We start from the raw sequence: 9,255 nt of genomic DNA, 5'->3' as shown, positions 1-9,255 counted from the left end.
AAATTTGTGATATGAGTGAGATGAGTGATTTTAATCCTGATTTTGAAGTGGGAGAGTCTTCTAACTTTCCTCCTATAGATGAGTACTTGTATGATGATCTACCAAATCATGATCAAATGGATTATATGCATGATCCTCACTTTTATTTTCCTCAAACTCAAGATGGGTATGGAAGTGATTAATGTCTTGAGCCAAACGTAGAATCTAATGACCCAGAAGAAGAGAATGGAGCTGCATGTAATCAGGTAGACAACTTACGTGGTGAAGATTGTGATTTCTCCATGCAAATGATCAATTTTGGTTGTTTTTTTCACTTTTGCTGCCCAGTATCGGCAAGATCGACGATTATCGACCCTGCCGACTGTAAGAGCCGGCGTGGTCTTCATTTAAATAATGCCCCGATATTTCATGAGTAGTGTTTAATCGGGAAGGTCGAAAATATGAACCCTGCCGACTATAAGAATTTTTGCAACACAGGAGACGTGATTTGAAAATGTTTAAGCCGGCATTGTAGTGGATACGTAGACCCTGCCGACTATATATTGGTCGACACTGTTTTATTTTTCTATCATTCCGGCTGTTCTTTAGTCGGTGTTGTTTTAGATATCGACCCTGCCGACTTTTGTAGTACATATCAACTAACTTGTGATGTTTTGTAGATTGCATTGGTACCGATGACGGATCAGCCTCAAGCTCACAATGTTAGGGGTCCTAATACTTCCGCACATTATGCTAATGATTTGGAACGGAAGGAAAAAGACGACACTGTCAAGTGGATCGTTGAGAAAGCAAAACAAAAGATGTGCATTCTAGTGAAAAAAACCCAACAAAGAGATACGCGGTTTGAAATGGTATGTGAGTGTAGTGGGTCGCAGGACGCAAGTCACAAGAGAAAGGGATATGTTTATGATAATAATACGACTAGGGTGTACAAGACGAAGTCACAAGAGAAAGGTTTGAAATGGTTATGCGGCCAAGGCAACTATCAAAAGAATTGAATGGGATGGAAGAAAGGTAATGGAAGAATCACAATGGTCAGCGATGAGACACCATGAGTCATCATAGGGGAAGGTGGATCGTATTTTTCTTGCGCATACCGATATGATTCAATTGGCGCGGTGCTTTTACCAATATTTGTTCATGGATTGTACTTATAAGAGGAATAGGTACAACATGCCTTTGTTGAACATTGTAGGACAAACCTCGGATAAGCAATCGTTCACGGTGGCATGGAGTTTTATGGATCGTGAGAAGGATGATAGCTATATTTGGGCATTGGAAACTTTGAAGCTTCTTTACCACGAAGACGAGATTCCCGGGTTTATAGTGACCGAAAATGAGCAAGCAATAATGAACGCCGTGAGGATAGTTTTTCCCAATGCACAAAATTTGCTTTGCACTTGGCATATACAATGCAATCTTAGAAAGAATTGCAGGAATCATATCCAAAAGCCAAAGGCAAAGAAAGGCACTAAACGTGAAAAGGAGGAAGATGAACGTCTTAGTAAACTAACTAAAGAGGAGAGAGAGGGAGAGAAGAAGAAAGAAGAGGAAGAATGGAAAGAAGGTGAGTTCAAGTTTGGGTTATTCATGAAAGCGTGGGATAAGTTGGTTTGGTCGATGAGTGTGGCAAGATATGAGATAAACTTGAAGGAGTTCGAGGATGATTGGGGGACTAATTACCCCAAAGTAGAGGAATTTTGCAAGAGACAATGGTTGAGGCCACACAAAGAGAGGTTTGTGTATGCTTTTACTTACGACTATAAACATTTCAAACTTGAATCCACAAGTTTGGTAGAGAAAGCTCATGGGAGACTAAAATGTCTACTTTTCACAAGTCAAAATGGGATTGTGACGGTGCAACATGTTATCCATGAGTACACTAATAATGATATCAACAAGATAAAAAAGCAATTCCAAGAAAGTAGCTACCGGAAGTTGAAGGAGTTTAAGGAGGATAATTAATTGCTTGTTGGTATACATTGCAACGTCTCGCATTGGGAAATACGTTTTATGATGAAACATCTCAAGTTGTATCAAAAGTATGACAAGCCGAGCACTCCTTGTAAGTGTAGGATAATGAAAGCTATCGGACTTCCATGTCGTCATATTGCTTGGTAGGTATAAAACTCTCATTCCGATTGAAGATATTGATCCTTATTGCAAGCAACTATCTTTCACACCGGCTCCAAAAGAAGATCCCGGTGAAGAGTTTGGTGACATGGAACTTGGGAGAATAATCCTCGACAAGTACCCCAAGTTGAATAGGTTGGACAAACAAACTATGAAGCACAAGTTGATGCAGATTGTTTACCCTTTTTTGGAAGAACTTCAAGAACCGGAGAAACAAGATCCAACGGGTATACCACCTGCCACAAAGACAAGGGAGGAAGAAAGGAAACAAATTAAAGAGTATTTGAGTACAAAATGCGATCCATGCGGACATGATTATACCGAGGCGCAATACAAAGAAGAGCCGGCTAAAAAGAAAAGAGGTCGTCCGAGGAAAGAAACAACTACACCAACGGTGTCAACCTTGAATCCAAATAACACTCCACTTCTTGAGAGTCAAGCAAGTGTGTAATTTTTTGGAAAGAAAAGGGGTCGGCCAAGGAAGGATACAACTACACCAATAGAAAAACACATGGAGCCAAAGATTACACCTATAGAGAGTCAAGAAAGTGAAGGATATGTTGTGAAGAAAAGAGGTCGTCCGAGGAAGGTAGTAAAACTGGTATTGGAATAGTATCGCGTACAACTCCCTCAAATTATTCAAGAGTTCGTTATTGGTACCGACGACGTCCCAAATGATGGAAATTGTGGGTTTCACGCTGCCTCCCAACAATTAGGACACCTAAGTGGAGCGGTTGAGGAGAATCTCACCCAATTTCAATACATAAGAAAGAAGATGGCCGCTCGACTAGAAAAAGACAAGGAGTTTTATATCTCAATGATGCTAGAAGGTTCCATGAAGAACAAAGAAACGACTTTTAAAGAATTGCTTACTAGTGTTAAAGGCCTGGAGGGAAATGCACCAATCAAATGGGAGCATTGGTTGAGAATGCCGGAGTGCGGCCATCTATTCGCGGATACGTGGTCATGCGTGGTACATTTTATTAGTAACGGACTAAGTGTAGAATTTGCATCGAAACATGCGGTTTGTGTGGAGCAGCTCAAACATAGAAGAATTTTTATCGCATTGGTGGATAATAATCATTTTATTGGTCTACAACTCAACAAGGAATGTCCATTACCTCCTCTTTGTAGGTTTAGTTTTTGGGAAAAGTTCATATTCAACGAGAGCAGGGAATTGATGAAACTTTATGAGGACAACATGCACCTTTGGAATGCTTAATATGAGTCTAAGGAATGTCCCATAGATTTGACTAAAGGAGGTTCAATAGATTTGAATGAACTCCCTCCAATAGATTCGAGTGATGAGTGATTATGATTAGGAAATAAGAAATCTTTTTGGAGTACTTTTGTAATCGCATTCATGTTTTGTGTAATGTACTTTGGAGTACTACAAATGAATGAATGGATGTGGTTTTTTTGGTGTCAACTCCTTTGGTCGGCATTGTATTTATCACACGACCTGGCCGACTGTCCCATGGTCGGCAGGTTTTGATTTCGTCAGGTTTCCAACTGTACATGCAAGACAACAAAAGAAAAAAGGCCTGGAACAGTCGGCAAGGTAATTGCCCTCATACAGTGCCGACTAATTGGTGGTCGGCATGGTTTATGAGGACAACCTTGCCGACCAAAACAGACAAAAAATGTTGTTACTGGATGTTCTTCACAACATTGTAGTCGGCAGGGTTTATGAGGACAACCCTGGCGATTATACTTTCCTTGGCAAGGTTAATAATATGTTAAGTGCCGACTGTTAAGCCACCGACATGCTTTGAATTTTGTATAGTGTCGACTAAATTCTAATACAATGATTGTTAAAAACTTAAAAACCTTAAAAACTTAATTAGAGCATACAAACCTTAATTAGAGCATACAAACGTTAAAAACTTAACCCTAACACATTTGGGACATAGATAGTATCTTTTTCCGGTACACAATTTTTTAGGAGAGGTAATTAGCTTCATCTTATCGTCGCAACATGGATTTGTGCATGGTAGAAGGTTGATTTTAGCAACTTCATCTTCATACGGAGATAGGCGCTCATCTATCCAATAGAAAAACCCACAACAGGTGCATTTTGAAGCATACGGCTGGTAGACATCTCCTATTCCAGCTTTCATGAGAAATAAGAATCCCTTACAACCATCAATAGTGCATTTGTTTCCTTCAAAGGGACAATCATTTACAAAATGACCACTTAGTGTACAAAGACTACAAATATTTGGTTGTGTTGCACTTGAAACTTCCATTATTTATGCAAAGTTGGAAATGAAGTTGAGAATGCTTTTATAATAACAACACACTTAATGTCTTGATTTTGAAATTTCTAGCCGTTGAGCTCATTGGGTTGTACTTTGTACCTAAAAGGTAATATTTTTATACTACTAACATTTAAGTCGGCAAGGTCGAGCATTTCAAACCATGCCGACTACCTATCCCTAACAGCACTATAGCATATATCCTGGGATGGTCGGCAAGGTCGATCGTACGAACCATGCCGACTTAATAAAACTCTAATATTGTCTAAAACTGCACAAAAAAAAAAAGAATAAGTTCTAAAGTAACTGAAACTGAAAATTAACATATGTTTAACAAGTCTAAAACCACAATCTAAGAGTTCAAAACATAATGAAAGAGTTCAAACCACAATCTAAGTTTCTAAACCAAGTGAAACATGATAAAGTTTAAGAATTTCATAGATCATTCTCATTGTTGTTATCTTCCTCCATATCACTAGCTTTTTCACCAGCATCATCTTTTGCTTTTCCCTTCACTGGACCTATGTAGTCACCAGCCTCATTGTAACAGGGGTTCTCTCCAGAAAAGTCAGATGCCTTGAAAAAAGTTCTTGGATCAAGCTCCTCTTCTTCCTCCTCTGATAATGTGCATTCTTGATAGTTGAGGGGATTTCTAGGACTCTCCATAAACCTTAAAAATTCTTCAGCTTCTTTCTTACCCATCAGAAGTAACTTTTTTACAGGGCAATTCTTTTCAGTTTCATCTTTAGGATTTTCTAAAGTAGGATAAATCTTGTCAATAAATTCCAATAGCTCTGCTGCATTGCTAACAAGACAAGGGATATCTTCTAGGTTTTCCTCTGGAACCTAAACAATACACAAATAAAATATATGAAAATTCTACACATTGAAACATGGTTCTAGTCACCAGTCGGCATGGTCGATAATCTAAATATTGCCGACTAATACTTAGTCGGCGGGGTCGTAATCATCTACCAAGCCGACTAAAACACAGCGGGGTCGTAATCATCTACCAAGCCGACTAAAACACAGCCGGTAGAGTCGTATTAAAGAAAGATGCCAGCTATTGACTCAGGGAAATCAAGTTTCTGTGACATAAAGCCGGAACGGTACAAGTCTAAGAAAACGCTGACTTAAGAAAAGTCGCAGGGTTGGTTATTGAATACCTTGCCGGCCCTGGTTATGTTTCACAGTCGCCATGGCTGTTATGAAAAGCCAGCATGATCTTCATGTTACGACCCCGCCGACTGTAATTAAAATCCTAAGACCGACATTCTATTTTTCAAAAAACCTTGCCGACTAAATACCTTGAAAATCATCATTTTCGATTTCTAACCTAATATAACAATCAAAAAACAAAAAAACAATAATGGGTTAAGTTTAGAAATCACTTACAATCTTCTTTTCACCGGTGGAGGGTTCTTTTTAACATTCTCAGGGATTGGATTTTCGGGTTTACTAGTTCCAACTTTTCCCTTACCTTTTTTCTCTGATACGTCCTGTTGAATCTGTGTTGCTACTTGATCGTTCGGAATCAACCATTTTTCAGGAAAATCAAATTTTTCGATTTGCAGAGATTTTTTTTCTTCTGAGTTTGATGGAAGATGTAGATGAAGAAGAAGAGAAGATTAATAGTTTTTTTAGGTTTTTAATTTTAGAGTTATCTGATTAAGTAATATGGTTAATTACTTCAAGGGTAATAAAGTAAAATCACCCATATTTGGCCTCCCCTTATTAAGGGCACTATGTCCATATAAATCTGGGTATACCCCAATTATTCTGGGTATACTCCAATCAAGCCAGAATTCTTAAGTAGAATAAGGGGCCTTTGCCGAACCGTATTAAAAGACTGCAATTTGAGAACAAATGATTACATTACAAGCATCGATTTTATACTTCATGTGAAACCGTGTAAGAACGGATATGCTTTGTTCAGGTTTCTGACAGATAATGAATTGTTTCTATCACTTTGAAAAGTTATAGCCTTAAAAGAAAGCCATAATGTACCTTCAGTCAAAATAGACTTGTAAACTTCACTACACCTTTCTTTACATAAAACACATGTATTCTTATAATTGCTAGATATGTAGAATGAAACTATCGGTTATGTGCAGCAAAAGTGGCAGGATCAGGACAAAATGTACATGAAAATAGAAAGCCTAGTTTTTCTACAGCGTGTAACTTCAGTACTGGAGAATCACGTTCTTTAATGTAGAGTCACTTCAAACGGAAAAAACTGATTGGAACTTGCTAAGTTATCCAGGTTATAAAAGGCTCTAACTGGGCGCTACTTGGGGCAGTTCCTATGATAATAACCAAACATATTTTTCTGGCAAGCCACGTGAATGAACAAACATGATTTTCCACTATTAAAAATCAGAGCAAAATGAAGAATCTGATTTTCTTAGGGTCCCACTTTTATTTGTTTTTTAATATAAAATCTTTTGTAGGATAGAGTTAAAGTTCAAAATATTGGATTTAGGTAAGATGAAATAGGATAAAGTGAGATAAAATAGGATAAAGTGAGATAAAGAATATAGTAAAATAATTTTTAGGAAACCAAATTTGCAGTGAGCGGTTTTGGAAGACCCGCTGGCGGATGAAGAAAATCCTCCCGCGGATTTTGTTGGCACGCGCGGTTCTAAATAAAACGCGCGTCTCTTCTTCATCCACACTCAACAAACCAATACATTTGTTGGTTTGTTCACTCGTTTTTCATGTTTGTTGAGTCTATAGTGGGAGAAAAATGAACAAATCATGGATTTGTTCATTCCACAGGAATTGCCCTTACTCTTACCATAATACATTACATATCATCAACATTCACTCGTCTTTTCTTATTCACGAGACGAACATTCACCTTTTATTGTACTTTTTCTTTCTCATCCATTTTGGTGAATGTTGAGGTTAGGGTCTCGGAAAGCAAAATTGTTTCTCTTCCAGTAATTACATGTAACATCGCATCGTATTTCAGCAGTTACTTCAGATTTTAAAACTTAATCTCAATTTTATTTAATAAGCGTCAAATTTCAGACTAAGTTTTGTATAATGGACTGGGGTGTTTCTTGTAGGAAAACTAAGCAAATTGCTCGTTCTTTTTGGAACATGATTCTGACAGATCAATGAATGAAGTTATTAGAGACCCAATTGACCATGAAGATGTTGAAGAGAAGAAATTCATCCGCCATCTTGGATTCCTCATCCACAAAATATGATATATTACCCAAAAGGCCACGAACAAGTAATGAACGATGTTCCTGATGGTGAGGCTTCTTTTGGACAAACTTATTAGTTGAGGAATGTTAAATTAGTTGAAAAGCCTTTTTAGATGGTTCATTATTTGATCATCCATTTTTTTTACTCAGAAAGGGCAAATATATTGAAAAATTAGTCTACCACCAAGAGAGTGGGAAACTGAAATAAAATGAGAAACAAACAAAGCTCAATGATAGTAGAGCTCCCAGAAAAGAAAGAAAAACTATCTCATTACAACATCTCAATTATGCAAAAATGTATTTAAAGAGTAATCCTGAAAAATGTCAGTACTCATGCACCAGTTGTAAATGAAAACCTTGACACTGTTGATGATTGAGTCTAAAGGCTTGTATCTTCCGTTGAACAGTCTATCATATATTCCTTTCAATCCAAACGGCCCAGCAAATTGCAAAAGGATAAATATCCCATATTATTTTCCTAATAGTCTTCACAACACATTTTTTCCTCCTCCATTCCCAAACAGTATTTCTAACACAATATTGAAACACCCATTGCAGGTTGTAATAATTCAAAAAATAATGCCACACTGACCTTATAGTTTCACAGCGCAGGAACATATGTTGATTTGATTCAACTGCCTTTTTGCAAAGCAAACACCCATTAACCACAAATGAATTCTTGTAAGAGCCTAAGGTTTTAGCTGCATTGTAACACAATGTCCATATGCAAAAGATAACATTTTGTGGTATTTTTGGATTCCACACAAATTTATATGGGAACATAATTAATAAAACCCTCATCTTCAAGTGCTTTATAACGCTCAGCCACTGAAAAACCATGATTACATGCATCCATACTCTTTGATCAGCTCCATTGTCACTATTAATAGTTGGCAGTAAGTTCAGCAGATGAGCTACATCCTCCACCTCAGACTCTTTCAGATTCCTGCAAAAATCCAAATTCCAACTATTTGTACAAGAAATGGCCAACAAATCCTGAATTGTAGCATCCTTCTTCCTACTGATTTTATAAAGTGAAGGAAATAAAGACTTCAAAGAACGTCCATTAACCCATTTATCTTTCCAGAATAAGAATCTATCACCACTGTTGACCTGTATTGCAGAGTTTAACTCCACAACAGAACTACTCTTCAAGATACCAGTCCAAAGACTCTTACCAACTGAGTTGTTTGTTTGGTTTAGTAAAAAATATTTTTGATTACCACAAAATTTATGATGGACCACTTTCCTCCATAATGTTTTTTCTTCGTTACCATACCTCCATACCCACTTAGCATGCGATGCTTTGTTCATAATCCTTAGTTTTTTAATACATGCACCTCATCTTTCTTTTGGCAGATTCACTGTATTCCACCCACCCAACTCTTCTTTGGCTTCTGCTTTGAAGACCCCCATAAGAATTATCTCATGGTCTTCTCAAGTTGTTTCTCCACAGAAGCAGGAAGCTGAAACAATGATAGGTAATACACTGGTAAGCTACATAACACACTCTTTATCATCATTAGTCTTCCTTCTTTAGAAAGATATCATCTTTTCCAAACACTTAGCTTCTGCCGAAATCTCTGTATAATAACATCTCACACTCCTACAGATTTATATTTGCTGCCCAAAGGAATACCTAAGTATTT

The sequence above is a fragment of the Papaver somniferum genome, chromosome 1, assembly GCF_003573695.1.
Source record: "Papaver somniferum cultivar HN1 chromosome 1, ASM357369v1, whole genome shotgun sequence".
NCBI classification, from domain to species: domain Eukaryota; kingdom Viridiplantae; phylum Streptophyta; class Magnoliopsida; order Ranunculales; family Papaveraceae; genus Papaver; species Papaver somniferum.
This window is presented reverse-complemented; position numbering follows the sequence as displayed.